This window comes from Triturus cristatus, chromosome 4_2 (assembly GCF_964204655.1).
Source record: "Triturus cristatus chromosome 4_2, aTriCri1.1, whole genome shotgun sequence".
Taxonomy (NCBI): domain Eukaryota; kingdom Metazoa; phylum Chordata; class Amphibia; order Caudata; family Salamandridae; genus Triturus; species Triturus cristatus.
Genome location: NC_140586.1, coordinates 844,454,721 through 844,470,553, shown reverse-complemented (window position 1 = coordinate 844,470,553; position 15,833 = coordinate 844,454,721).

The window sequence follows — 15,833 nt, the reverse complement described above, 5'->3', positions numbered from 1 at the left end:
AGTCACATTCTTGGGAATGTCCTCTGAATCAGCAGCAATCAATAAATCATCCACATACTGAATAAGGGTAGCACCTGGCGGCAAAGGAAAAGCATCAAGCTGACATTTCCTCTCGTCTCCTCAACCACACCCTTCTGAACCAAATCATAAATAATAGCCAAAAGCGCTCTTTCACCATTATTGGAAATTTTGTATTGAGGAATGCGTGGCAATTTAGCATTGGGCTTGAGGGTAACAACATAGGGTGGGATCTCAAGACAACCAACATCGTTTGGACCCGTGGCCCAAAGTGTTGCAGGGAGAGAGAGCAATTCAGGTGGAAATTGATCTTTAGACAAATACATTGAAGACGTCAGTTTCTGTCCCAAAGCAAGATGTACACCAGAAGGAGAACAATATATCGTTGCATGCAATCTTTTCAATAAATCCAAACCCAACAGATTCTCGCCGCAACCAGTCGTTAAAAGAAGCGGAGCCTCCAAATCATAAGGACCAATTGAAATAGGCAGAGGGCAAGAGACCGGGTTACGAACTGGTACGCCAGAAAATCCTACGGATACATTCGTTAAGCCAGACAAAGGTGCCCCAGGGAGTTTGGAGTGAATGATAGAACTTCTCATCGCACCAGTATCTAAAAGAAATGGCTCTGAAACACCCATTGTAGTGACATTAACATAAGGCCCATTCTGATCTACTGGAATCGATACAACTCCCTCACTTTGTCTATGGCTGTCCTAGTTAGCGTGAAAACCTTCGTTCTCACCTTTAACATGATAGTCATCATTGTAATACTGTGTAGACTGAGTATTTTGCTGATCAAAGTAGTTCATAGAATTTGGAGGTGGAAGGGAACGCTGTGTTTGAGGCAACACACCTCGACCTTTACCCCTGGGCACCAACTGGAAACCACCGCGACCTCGTGGAGCAGATAGTCCTCCATTACGCTGTAATAAAACCGGGCAACTATTCTTAAAATGACCTTCCTCCCTACAATAGGTACATTGGTTAGGACCTAACAAAGGTCGCAGAATAAAGGGCTCAGGCTTTTGAAACAACCTCTGAAACTGGGGAGGCTGTTGAAACTGGCGCTGAGCAGAGCAAGGAGGATAAGCCTGTTGCAGAAGAACCTTCGTTTTCAATTCTTTAGTCTTTTTCTCTTGCTTATCTTTTTCCTCTTTGTCCTTGTTCTCGTAATATTGAGCAGTAGCCAATATCTGAGCAGAAGAAGAAACAGCCCATGAACTTTCGGAGTCTTTCAATTTATGTGACAACTCGGGAAGCAAATTAAATACGAATTTATCTACAAATAATCGCTGTCCACCCTCCGTAGTCATATCCTGACCACTGTGATCAATAAACGTCTCCTCAAAACGAGTGAAGAAATCGGAGACACTCATCTTTCTTCTGTTTACACGCAGCTAGTTTATCCCAATTAACTCGTAAGGCGGGCATCATCGTTTTCATTAAAGTAATAATCCTACCAGGGAGTTCTGAAATCAAAGAATCAGGCTTAGCACCACCCACTTGGGCTCTATCCGCGGCGGTTATAGCAGCCCATTCACCACCCAATGCTTGGTTGTGGTCCTCTTTTCGAATCCGTGCCCATAACTCTTGTGGGACTACATTTCCCATCAACATGTCAATATCGGCTAAATTCATAATACAGGCATCAACAGTCTGGGACAACTCTTTATAGTAACCAGCAGGGTTTTTATGGGGATCCGGTAGAGACTGTTTAACAGCCAAAACATCAGATGTCTTCCAGGGGACATGTACCCATATACGCTGGAAGTGAGCGGGAATAGCTGGATTATTACCTGCTTGTGCAACCTCTTCAATCAATCAAAGCATTTGTATAGCGCGCTACTCACCCAGAGGGTCTCAAGGCGCTTGGGGAGGGGGGGTCCGTTACTGTTCGAACAGCCAGGTCTTGAGTTGCTTCCTGAAGGCGAGGTGGTCTTGGGTCAGGCGGAGGTGGGTGGGGAGGGAGTTCCACGTCTTGGCCGTCAGGTAGGAGAAGGATCTTCCTCCTGTTGTGGCTCTTCGGATGCGGGGGACGGCGGCGAGGGCGTGGCTGGTCGATCGAAGTTGGCGGGTGGGAGTGTAGAAGTTGAGGCGGTCATTGAGGTATCGTGGGCCTTGGTTGTGGAGAGCTTTGTGTGCGTGGGTGAGGAGTCGGAACGTGATTCTTTTGTTGACGGGGAGCCAGTGCAGGTTTCTTAGGTGTGCGGAGATGTGGCTGTGTCGGGGGATGTCCAGGATGAGTTGTGCTGAGGCGTTCTGAATCCGCTGGAGTCTTTTCTGGAGTTTTGCAGTGGTTCCGGCGTAGAGGGAGTTGCCGTAGTCCAGTCAGCTGGTGACGAGGGCCTGGGTGACCGTCTTCCTGGTTTCGGTGGGGATCCACCGGAAGATCTTCCGTAGCATGCGTAGGATGTTGAAGCATGACGAGGAGACGGCGTTGACTTGTCTGGTCATGGAGAGGGAGGAGTCCAGGATGAAGCCCAGGTTGCGTGCGTGGTCCGTTGGTTTGGGTGCGCTGCCCAGGGCAGGGGGCCACCAGGAGTCGTCCCAGGCAGATGGCGACGATCCCAGGATGAGGACTTCCGTCGTGTCTGAGTTCAGTTTCAGGCGGCTGTTCATCATCAACTCGGCTACGTCCTTCATCCCTTCGTGTAGGTTGGTCCTGGCGGTGGCGGGGTCGTTGGTGAGAGAGAGGATCAGCTGGGTGTCGTCGGCGTAGGAGATGATGTTGAGGTTGTGTTGGCGTGCGATGGCCGCAAGGGGGCTCATGTAGATGTTGAACAGCGTGGGGCTGAGTGATGATCCTTGTGGTATGCCGCAGATGACTACGGTGGCTTCTGATCTGAACGGGGGAGGCGGACTCTCTGTGTCCTTCCGGCGAGGAAGGAGATGATCCATTCCAGGGCCTTCTCTTGGATTCCGACGTTGCTGAGGCGCTGCACTAGGGTGCGGTGGCAGACAGTGTCGAACGCTGCGGAGAGGTCCAGGAGGATGAGGGCCGCTGTTTCACTGTCGTAGAGCAGGGCTCGGATGTCGTCAGTGGCTGCGATGAGCGCGGTCTCGGTACTGTGGTTGGCCCGGAAGCCGGACTGCAAGCGGTCGAGGGATCCATTCGTCTCGAGGAAGGCGGCCAGCTGTCTGTTGACGGTCTTCTCGATGTTTTTGGCAGGACACGGGAGGAGCGAGATGGGGCTGTAGTTTTTAGGGTCGGTGGGGTCGGCTGAAGGTTTTTTCAGGAGGGCGCTGAGTTCGGCATGCTTCCAGCTCTCCGGGAAGGTTGCGGTGTCAAAGGAGGCGTTGATGATGTCCCGGAGATGGGGTGCGATGACGGAGTCGGCCTTGTTGAAGACGTGATGAGGGCAGGGGTCGGTGGGAGATCCGGTGGGGATGGAGTTCATCGTGCGAATGGTCTCTTCGGTGTTGATCGGGGTCCAGGCGCGGAGGGTGGTGGTGGGGGGCGCTGGTGCGGACGTAGGGTGCGTCGGCTGTGTGCTGAAGCTGTTGTGTATGTCTGCGATCTTGTTGTGGAATTACGAGGCGAGTGAGTTGCAGAGGTCTTGTGATGGGGTGATGTCGTTGTTTCCGGCGTTGGGTTTGGAGAGCTCTTTAACGATGTTGAAGAGTTCCTCTTCCCTCTCATTGGGTAATGTTTCAATGTCTGCCGAACAGCAGGATCAGAATCAAGAAAAGTCCGTGAAGAAAATAAGGATCTAAAAGTAACAAGTGTCCTTATCGCGTCCTCAACCTTAGAACCCACAATGAATCCTTTATCGAAATTGGCCTGAACATCCAACAGACCCTGGGGAACTAAACCCAAATCCATATCCTCCCATCCTTTAACAAGAGTGTCACACATAACATTAATAACATATCTCTGCGTTGGCGCATCCCACTGATGAAAGTTGGTCATGATATCATACACACCATACTGAGGACCCTTCTCGATCCATTTGCGAGCGAGAGAGTCCAACACTACCCGTTCATCAGAAACTACGAGGCTGTCTTCGACAAAAAGCTGGAGACATGCTCAGAGTCCCAAAGAAAGGGGACAAAAACCCAGAGACAGTATCTGTGAGTCGCTTGCGCACAGTAGGAGAATTGGACATGAGGACAGGGGACAAGGTATTAGGCGATACAGGAGAAGAACTAACAGTTATAAGGGGAGCCGAAGGCAAAGGAGATTGTGGTTCAGGAGAGGGAGGCAAAGGAATCGGTGGCAAAGGAGGTGGGAGTGGCAATACCGGAAGGGGCAAATGTGGAAGAACCGGAACAGGTGGGGGCACAACAGGAAACTGAGCAGGTTATAACAATGGGGGTGCATTAGCACCATGTACATAGGGCGGAGGCAATCTCAATAGGTGAGACATCAAAGGGTCTTCCTCCAGATCCTTACTTTTATCAGGAGGGGAAGTAGGCAACACCAGATAGCATCTATCTATCGCCATACGATGCTGTCTTTCTGAAATTTCCATTGCATGATCAATCTCGCTATCTTTAAACTGCTGGGCAGCCTGTATAATCGTCATACCTTGTGCTTTCTTATCTCGTTTTGCCTGCTTAATTTCTTTCTGTTTGGCTTCCTTACGCCAGAGGCGGAAAGAGTCAAACATTGCCGGACGGGCTTTTCTTTTAAACAATATCGCTTCCAAATTGTCTAATATATCAGGCTCAAAACTACCATTCTGTGACCACTGCAGAACACCATCGTTCTTCGTGTATCAGATCCATGCCTCGTTAAAGGCAATGGGGTCAACACCATGTTTTGAATAAAGCTCATAGGTGGGAGTTCCAACCGGAGGAATATGACAAGAGTCCTCAAGCTGGGAATCCCTATCGCAACCAAAACAACAAAACTTCCTAAACTTACTCAGACCAGGCATCGTTATTTCACTGGACTGTTCACAAACATCAAGGGGTTAAATCAAATAGGACAGCACAAACGTACTCACCCCTCGGCTTGGGCTTTTGCAATAGCCGAATCAAAGACCAAAAACAAAACAAAATAGTGGGAGCTACCCACCAATTCTTAACTAAGTGTCTTCTCACATCAACAGAGGTCCGTCTAACGTCTCGCGATACCAAACATCACCGAAGGGACCAAAGCAGGGTGGCAGTCAGGGCAGCAGTCGTCAGCAGCCGTCAGAAAGGAGAAACCGCGCTGCAAAAGACCTCCGGACCACTTCGACATACAGGGGTCGCTTGACGTGGTTCGCGATTCCTCCGGAATTTTCTTGCGGGGCTCCTCACGACCCTCGGGCAGAACTGCTACCTCTGAAGCCGCCCCACGTTGGGCACCAGTTGAAGAACCAGGGCCTTATGGGCCTGGCGGCACAGGGCACGCCTTAATCTCCGAGTTCACCTGCTTTGTCGAACAGAGACACGGGACACTCCGTTAGGCATAGAAGATCAGGTTTATTAGCTGCAGCTAATCACAGTTGTCCCAGAAGTACCCTCAGTATGTTCTTAGGAGACTGCTGCTTAACTCCGTGGCGCATAATCTTTTATAACACAGAGATTCACAAGGAACACTCCCAATGTATACATGGTTAACCAATGAGAAGAATTTGAAAACAAGATATTAACTAACCCAAATAAGTCTCTCTTTCAACTCTGTTTGTCACCCTTCCCCACAAGTTAATTAGTGGTAGTGTCTACAATTCGTCTTGCAGGTGGCAGGACACATTTGTATGCCTCGAAGGACAACTGTGAAACGAGAGAATACAAGTAGAGAATAGCGAAGGCCAGAAGATAAGATAAAGTCAAGAAAGAATGGTGCGAACCAACAGATAGTCGAAACAGGGATCAGTCAAACCAGACGAGGATTAGCGGACTCGGCCAGACCCTGACACCAATTTCATAAACAGAGGCAGGAGGTTATTTGAAACACAGAGGGAGGAACAATAACACTTCGTTCGCCGTGCTGCCTGAGTGAGGGCAACAAAAAATGGCGGCGGGACACAAAATGGTGGCTGAATACGAACGAAATCGGAAACTGAATTACCTCAGAGTCTTGACCGTTGTTGTTTGATTCGTTTCCTGTTGGTGCTGAGCATCTTCCGTATCCGAGATGCGGCGCTCCGCCACATCAATTCTTTCTGTATGTCTATCAAGCCACTCTGACATGCGATCAACACGGTATGTTAAGGAGTCTATTTTCCCATCAATGTTTGTCAGTGTTGATTGGATCGTCGTGAACATAGAGTGAAAATCCACCGCTCAGTCTGCGGTTCCTGTTGGTGTAGGCATCTGGCACCGTGATGCGTCATCGTTTGAGCTCTCAGTTATTTTTTTGGACTGTTCAAAGTGCAGTTTGGGTTGGTTTTTGTCTGGTTTACCCATGTTTGATGTTCTCCTTACAGCTCTTAATGAATGATGGAGCAAGTGGTTGGCCGTGTCTCCGCAGTACGCAGCACTACTGCTCATTCGCGTGTCCCCAGCCACACCTCAGGTGCCTCACCAATCGCCTCTAGGATAACAGAACACCAGGTCTCAAGGCACCAGAATCAGCCCAGGACAGGAGACTACTGCATACGACTATGGGTCCAAGATTGCAAATCTGCAACTTCACGCATCCATTGGATTACGTCGTCCCACACACGTCTCATGTGCGCCTTGTGCCGCCTGTGCCCAGATTTCGGCTGGTGAATATAACAACTCACGCGCTGTGATTCGCGGCAGTCAGCGCCGTGCCCTTTATATTTCAGCCCCCACAACCGGTTCTCAAGGATGGCTGTGTGTAGGCCAATGTGTGAAGGCCTACACCCTGCACGCATCAGCAGCACGCCCTGTATTATGGGGTGGACGGTGGGGAGCGAGATCGACTTTCCCTCAGTAGTTTGGTGTCCATTTGGGTTGCCCCCAGTACTCAGCGGGAGATATTAAAAGGCACCAGTGTTGTGTAGTTTGCATGGCATGAACTGCGCCATATAGCCTCTCCGTCCTCTCTGTGCCATGCGTAGCAACATCCAATGCGGAGTAAGTGCAATCTAGCCATGCAGGCTTCGGGCTACATGCGGGGTATTCTTACAATGGTACACATTAAGTGCGCAGAGTCGGGTCTGTGCTCATTCGTTTCACTGACCTCGGTCTCGGTAATGTCCCAGCCGTCTCTCTGATGCTGTCGACTGTCCAGGACGTCTGCGCAGGCACCGGACAGCAAGGGGCCCCCCGAGGAGGCAGTTCCCTCGGCCACGCCGGACCGACCCACTCGTCTGGGATGCGGCCTAGTGTGTGGCAGCTGGGCGTCACCACCACCGGGGCTCACATAGTATGCACGCCAAGCGCGCACGGCCACCCAGCGCAGGCTGAGCTCCGGTCCAGATTTCTCAGCAGATTTGAGGGCTTTCGGCTCCGTCTTCAGTGACGATCTCGGGCACGGCTGTTCGCACCACTATCCAGAGACCGGATCAGGTATTTATGTGGCGAGTTTTGCGTTGTGCTTTAAGGATTCATGCAGGATAGGAACATGACCGGAGGAGCTCGCTCACATTGTGGCCATTTCCAGGCGTGGCTAGCTCTGCCCACGAGGCCTCACAAATTCACCCTTCACTTTATATAAGGTGAATAGTGCAATCCTCACCTATTTAAATCCCTCACCTGCTGTATGGGGAATAATTTACTCTCTCCCTGTCACACAGCCTGCTCTAGGAGGAACAATGCAGCCTTTATTTGTACCATCTGATTTACAAAGGCCAAAGCCCCCTCACCCTCCTTCGCGCCTCTTGTGTAGTAATTAATCCAATAACTCCTCATTTCATCCGTTTTAGAATGAACAATGCACCCTCTCCCCATTTCACCCTTCCACTCCCTGAGAAATAGCATGCTTTCACTTTTTCACCCTCCTCCCCCACAGCTGGTCTTTGCTCAGATAGCGGCCTGGGTGGCAACACATTTGGCACCCAGGTTGCTGCTTGTCAATACAGCAAGAAGAAACAGAGGTAGGTCCGTTTCTCCTCACAGGCCAGTTGCTAACTCCCGCAGTGACTGTGTTGTAGAGTAAACGTGATGGGCCTCAAATACAGAGTACATTTTCCCAGAATAACTCCAGCAACCAATTTCTGTCCCCTTAGGTCCTCGGATGGATCTTGTTCTGTGGTGAAAAGCACTAGAATATTTAGGGGATGAACTATTATCATATGAGGACCTGGAATTAGATAATAGCATGTATTCATTACCAAATGAACTTGTTTAGGAAGAATCTGTTTAGGTCAATGAATTTAGTAAACAGACAAAATGACCCCAACTAATGAGTGAAATAGAATTAGCAGAATAATTAACTCAGTTGGTATCTTTATCACGTCTAAAGAAAATGTTCATGTCATATAGATTTACGATTTATAGAATTTTAATAGGAATTTATAAAGCTGTAAGAATCAAGGGGCATATCAGCAACAACCAGTGATAATTATCGCTTAGCGCACTTAGCGCTAGGATAATTATCGCCGGCTAGCGTGGATTTTTTTCGCGAGATAGCGTGCTTTTAGCAATGCTTATCTCAAAAGCGATAAAAATCCTAGCACTAACTGCCAAACGTGAGATTATCGCTGGAAACCCAGCGATAATCTCACGAAGTTTGGCGTTAGCTTGTTGATGGGGCCCCACAAACTTAGCCATGATATCCACCTTCCATAGGGTATCATGGTTAAGTCAGTCCTGAAGCAGGCGTAAGGAAAGTAGCGATAACAGGAGTTATTGCTACTTTTCCTGCCGCTATGCTTCATAGCGTGGGGCTTAGCGACATTTCTCCAGTCATGTCAGGTTAGGAACGCCCACTTTGCATCTCATTAGAGATGCAAAGCTGGGCGTTAAGAATTTGTGCGCTAATGCAAGGTTTCACGCGATACCGTGACCTTGCTGATTAGGCGATAAAATTATCGCCGCTTTTCGCCCAAAAACAGCTGCAAAAGCGGCAATAATTTTCTATCGCCGCCTTGTAGATATGCCCCATAGTTTAAAGGGAAATTCTTCCTCCGCTGAGGGAGATTGTATCATGAGAAATGAGTCTTTTAAAGCATATAATCCTCATGCAAACCATATAGATGTAAATTCAGAAATCACCAAAATTACCAGTTTCAGTTCATGAACAGTTTTGTCTGTGCCTGTCCACACTGCAGCATCAAATGCCACAGCTGTTGTCGAAAAACCTTCCAGCCGTAAAAGTTCTATTCACGCAAGCATACCAGCCGGCTGCAAACGCAGTAATATGTCTCAGTTTGCGTTAGTTTCTGGAAGTTCAAATCATCAGTCTCTGTACCACAATGTGGGTCGAGAAGTAGGGCAAGATAGGGACCGCTCCTGTCCGCACTTTACGCAATTATACTCCATCGATGTCTGGTTGACACCCCTTAACATCACCACTTTGATGGGATCATTCTGTCCCATTGGCAAGTTTCTAGAGGATGATATTATGTAGTAGGTAAAGTATACAAATCCGGAAGATTAAGCAATCCATTACTTTGCATGTTCCATTATACCACACATTTTTATTCATCTGATTGGTTATGACATCTAGGAAGTAGGTGAGTCCATGCTCTCATTCTTTGTCAGTCCTTTCCCAAGCATGTACTCTAGGAAGTAACACATTTCTTGCAAGTCCGGTCAAGTAAGCTACAAGCGTGAAAGGAATTATTATAGCCTTATAGCCCGCCGTAGCGGGCTATACCGGCTGTTAATGGCCCGCTGCAGCGTTAAAGGCCCGAGCCGAAGGCAAGGGACTTTAACAACAGCAGCGGGACATTAACAGCGGTATAGCCCTGCTACGAAGGGCTATAAGGCTATTAGAACATTCTGCCACTAGAGGGCAGAATGTTCTAACAAAACGAAGCCCTTCAGGGAGCGCGAGGGGATTCAAATCCCCTCCGGCTCCCTGAAGTCTTTGTTCACAGCCAGAGCTGTGAACAAAGACAATCATTGGAATGTTGGAGCTCCGGGCTTATACCAGCCAGTATTAGCCCGGAGCGCTCCATTGTCTTCAATGGAGCTGCCAACGTTCCAATGTTCTAATGAGTGTTAGAGCACAAGTAGAAACTTTACGAAAAGTTCTCATAGGCTTCTAGGCTCTAGGCTTTCTTGTTCATGCTAGAAAGGAAAAGATGTTTTGAGGCCTATATGAAATGCAGCTTGCGTGTGCTGAAGTGCGCTGAAATATGAATTTCATATTAGTGAATACATTTTACTAGTTCTTCATTTTCATATCAATTAATAATTGCATCTACATTAGCAAGTATAAGGTACCTATATAAAAAAATGATAAAACTTTATATCAATACACATATTCGTTTTTTTTCAATACTCTTTTCATGTTACAAGCTCATTACACCAATCAGTAATTGAAACATCGCCAAGCTAAATTTTACAAAACACAAATTATTATAGCATTGGTTATCTCATCAATATCGGTGCTCACGTTACACATCCTAATGTTAACGTCCATTTTCTCAATACCTAAAACGACTTTATTCATACACGTATAAGGAATTTCTATATTACTGTTTGCCTGCTATTGTTCATTTATGCATAAAGAAAATACATATCCATAGCTTTATTAACTTCTCATTAGTTCATCTGTGGGTAGGGATCATCACAAATCTACTTCTTACATTCTGCATGCTTTTATGATGCAGCATCTAAATCAAACTTCATTTTCGTGCGTGGTTCTTAAAGCATAATTACTCAACATACATCTGTCATATCTGTAAATTATTGTCATAAGACCTTTTTCCAGGGAGAATTCATTGAGAGCAGATGAAAGATAACATCCAGGCTCTACCATCTGCCTCTGAATACAAACATTTCTGAGCCTCTCCAACCAACGTGAATTATCCCCTTCTTACCGACTCCACACAGGTGACAAGGAGGTGGTGGGGTGACGCGATGTGACCATGTGGGATGGCAGGGGGGGGGGGTGGGGGAGACAATGGGACTTAATAGGTGCTAAACACGGTGCCTGCAGCAAGCATGTTACAAGAAAAAAAATAAAAAGCAGTTTAGGAAGAATCACTGCAACCGGTCAGAGGGAGGCGCTATGAACAACCTTCAAGCAGACAGGTCAGTGGCCCCTCTGCAGGTTGTCTCCAACCCTCGCATGGACTTGAACCAACAACCCAAAGCAGGAGCCTGTTTCTGTACCAGGCGTCGCAACAGGCGCTGAACCCACCGTGCTGCCTGTTTGTACTGAAGGAGCCTGGCCTCTATCGACAGAACTGAGCAGTGCACCCCGTGCTCTCGCCTGAGACGTGTCCTATTAATTTCCGTTCAAAGCCGAAAGTATCAGCTCGATCCTTGCAAGTACAATTGATAGATATTAACATCATCCTATCACAACCAATAGTTTGCCATGGGTATAATTACATTTTTTGAAATGCGGAAGATTTTCTTGTAAATTGTGGGAAACGCGGTAAATTCGCTGTGAACGTATACCATCCTATTATTTTCAGACATCAAAGCAGACATTCCCAGCAGGAAAAATCTTCCAGAAATTCTAGCGAATGATAAATCACTGCCACGCGAAGTGCAAGTGATAATCAAAGCCAGGAGACTATGTTATGGTCAAGTAATTTAGCGCTACTGGTTTCTTTCAGGACAGCCCAAAAATTACATTCACCTAATAATGTGAGTGTGACGCTACAGCTTGTTGCAATCAACAATCTATAGCATAGTACTAAACCTCAGCATATTGCAGTACATATGAATCAATAGAATTAGTTTTTTATTCCACAAAAATGAAAGAGAAGATCCATATGGGGTTGTATGTAGATATCACGCAGAGGATTGTGGGGAACGTGGGTGTTGCGCTCACTGGCTGGTGATGCTGCTGAGTTGCCTCATCTCACAGCAGCACAGCAAGCATTTACAATGCAATGGTCTCGGCAATATTATAGGTAGAGCTATTGGTATTGCTCATTATTTTTTTAGCATTTTTGTATCCCTAAATAAATGGCATTGTCATTTCTATTGGCATTAGCTTTTTTTTTTTGCATATGTGATACCTATTGCATTAGCAGAGAGAGAGTGAGGTAGTGAGATAGAGAGAGAGAGTGAGGTATTGAAATAGAGAGTGAGGTAGTGAGAGAGAGTGAGGTAGATAGAGAGTGAGGTAGTGAGATAGAGAGTGAGGTAGATAGAGAGTGAGGTAGTGAGATAGAGAGAGTGAGGTAGTGAAAGAGTGAGGTAGTGAGGGAGAGGGATGTTGTGAGGTAGTGATATATAAGCATAGAGTGATGTTGTGATGTAGTGAGATAGATAGAGAGGTAGTGAAAGAGAGAGTGAAAGTGAGTTAGTGAGATAGAAAGAGTGAGGTAGTGAGATAGAGAGTGATTGAGGTAGTGAGTGAGAGAGAGTGAAGTTGTGAGGTTGTGAGCCAGAGAGTGAGGTAGTGATGTTTTGAGAGAGAGAAGTTGTGAGATAGTGAGGTAGTGAGATAGAGTGGAGTAGTGAGGTAGAGAGAGTTATGTAGTGAGAAAGAGTGAGGTAGTGAAACAGTGATGTAGTGAGGGAGAGGGATGTTGTGAGGTAGAGTGGCTATCTACGTTGCTGCTTATAAAAGTCTGCCGTAGTGAGGGAGTGGTGGATCACACCCTAGCTTCAAACATCCACGCAGGACAGTCTCCTACGAATGCGTGTTTGTAAAAAGGAGACACACACAAAGGGAATGTGGAGATAGGGAAGGAGGGTGGTCGCATTGTGAACACGGATAGCGGGTGGGGGGAGGGAGTAAAGCAACAGAAATGTAAACAAACGTGGCACGCGAAAGAGAAAGGGACCTCGTTTGGAGCAAAAATACACACACTTCAATAAAATATGTATTGCTATCCGTGAAAGGCTGGTAGGGCTGGGTACACTCCATTACATGTTACGTTCCTGCTTATAAAAGTCTGCCTTAGTGGGGGACTGGTGGATCACACCCCAACTTCAAACATCCACGCAGGACCGTTTACTACGAATGCGTGTTTGTAAAAAGGAGACACATACAAAGGTGTGAAAGGCTGGTAGGGCTGGGCACAGTTAGTTACACGTTACTATGCTGGTTATAAAAGTCTGCCTTAGTGGGGGACTGGTGGATCACACCCCAGCTTTAAACATCCACGTAGGACAGTCTCCTACTAATGCGTGTTTGTAAAAAGGAGACACACACAAAGGGAATGCGGAGAATGGAAGTGAGGTGGGAGCATTGTGAACATGGACAGCGGGTGGGGGGCGGGAGCAAACCAACAGAAAATTGAAAAGGCGCGGCACGCAAAAGTGAGAGCGATCGCGTTTTGAGCAAAAATACACACACTTCAATAAAATATGTACTGCTATCCGTGAAAGGCTAGTATGGCTAGGAACTCTCCATTACATGTGACGTTGCTGCTTATAAAAGTCTGCCTTAGTGAGAGATTGGTGGATCACATCCCAGCTTCAAACATCCACACAGGACAGCCACCTACAAATGCGTGTTTGTAAAAAGGAGACACATAGAAAGGAAATGCGGAGAACGGGAGGGGGGTGGGAGCATTGTGAACACGGACAGCGGGTGGGGGGAGGGAGCAAACCAACAGAAAATTGAACAAGCGTGGCAGGCGAATGTGAAAGCGACCGCGTTTGGAGCAAAAATACACACACTTGAATAAAATATGTATTGCTATCCGTGAAAGGCTGGTAGGGCTGGGTACACTCCATTACATGTTACGTTCCTGCTTATAAAAGTCTGCCTTAGTGGGGGACTGGTGGATAACACCCCAGCTTCAAACAGCCATGCAATACATTCTCCTACGAATGCGTGTTTGTTATAAGGAGACACACATAAAGGGGTGAAAGGCTGGTAGGGCTTGGCACAGTTGGTTACATGTTACGCTGCTACTTTTAAAAGTCTGCCTTAGTGAGGATTTGTGGATCACAACCTAGCTTCAAACATCCACGCAGGACAGTCTCCTACGAATGCGTGTTTGTAACAAGCATTAACAAGCACACCACTGCCTTTCTCCGAGGCGAAGCAGAAATGCCTCGGAGAAACGCAGCGGCGGTTTCGGATTCGGGGGCGTGTTTTTCTTTTCTCTCCTCTTGCCATTGGCTGGAGGAGAGAAAAACACGCCCTGCGAAAAGTATTAAAAAAACACGCCCCCGAATCCAAAAAGGACGGATGGAAGCTTCAAAACTTTTTCGGCTTCGAGGGCGTGTTCCTGCTGTTCTAAAAAGGGCGTGGCTAAAAAGTGGTAAGAACAGCACGGAACACGCCCCCGAATCTGAAAAAGACGGAGCCTATTTGGAGGGACGGCTCTCTCCTCCAATGGCTGGCCTCCGTTTAGGAAGCCAGCCAATGGAGGAGAGCCAAAAAGAGAGGCGGGCTAAATAGCCACTCTAAGAATCATAAGATCTCCGGACTTCCGGTTCTGCCTTCGGCAGACCGGACGGTCCCTCGACCTAAAAATGGGGACAGGTCAGACATAGAAGTAGGACTACGGTTTGCAGTAACCATCGACATAAAAGTAGGACTATTTGACAGCTGCCATAGACATAGAAAAAGGACTACAGTGACAGCTCCCTCCACTGACCAAGATGAAGCATTACAGACGACAAATCAGAGGTCTCTTATTAGCAGTAAGCATTAATTCCATTTAAACAGACTTTGCCTCAACATTTGCTATAGTTGGCAAATTCCAGGTATGTTTTCTTATCAAGTAAGTATATATATATATATATATACATATATATATATATATATTATGACTGTTAACTGTGAACAATAAAGAAAATCGCACAATTGAAGAGGAGTTCGTGCTCTCTTGTTTTCTCCGCCAGGGAGTGAACGAGTGAACCGCTATCGAGTTTGAGATATATATATATATATATATATATATATATATATATATATATATATATATATATATATATATATATATATATATATATATATATATATATATATATATATATATATTAGTAGTCATCAACATCAGATACTGCTGTTTGTAGAACACTCCTCCCCGTAAAGCACTCCCCCCTACATTCAGCACAGTTGACTGAAATATAAATAATGTTTGATTTATTTAAAAGAAAAAAACCTTTCACATCTAAAGACATTCTTTATTGAAGCCCCAATGCAACTGCACCTGCGGCACTAATTATATCTGCAGCCCTGAGTAGCAGGGTAACCCCTCTGCCTCTTTCACACATTCTCCTCCAAGCCTGGCTATCATCCCAATTTTAAAACAGGCTCTGTCCCTTTCAGAAAACATGAGCTCCCATGTGTTTCCCACTTCTTTGCCGCAATGGTGCTCTCAGCCCTAATGCTATCCAGGATGCCTCTATTCTAAAGTAAGACTGTCATAATTGTGATGGAGGGGGCCCTTCACACTCCTTTGTAGGGCACCATTGCACCTGCCTCATTAATATGAGCTAATGACCTGTGAAGCATGACATCTCCGCTGCCCCCTGTTACCCTCCTCCCCCATCCTCCGTTCTGCTATCTCTTTGAGGCCTTAACTAAGGTGTCTCCTCTGCATCAATGTTCCCCTCTCAGGTGCCATTAGTTCAATGCTCCTAACAACACTGGCAACCAAGGGAGCATTGAGCTCTAATATATGAAAGGAATGATGGTAAAACAGCCATAATAGGGGTTAAGTTGGTATGTCACACCCCTTGGACCTGGTGACACTGCACCTGCAACAGAATTATACCTACTACTCTGCCCACACTACTGGGCCATTTCTGCAAGGCCAAGGCCTAAAGGAGGCTGTCTGCTCCTCTCTGTAAAAAAACAGAAAAAAATCAGGAAAGGTCCTAAATTTTGCCCCTCTGTTGCTTGGGACCTGTTCGCTGTGCAGCAAGGGGGG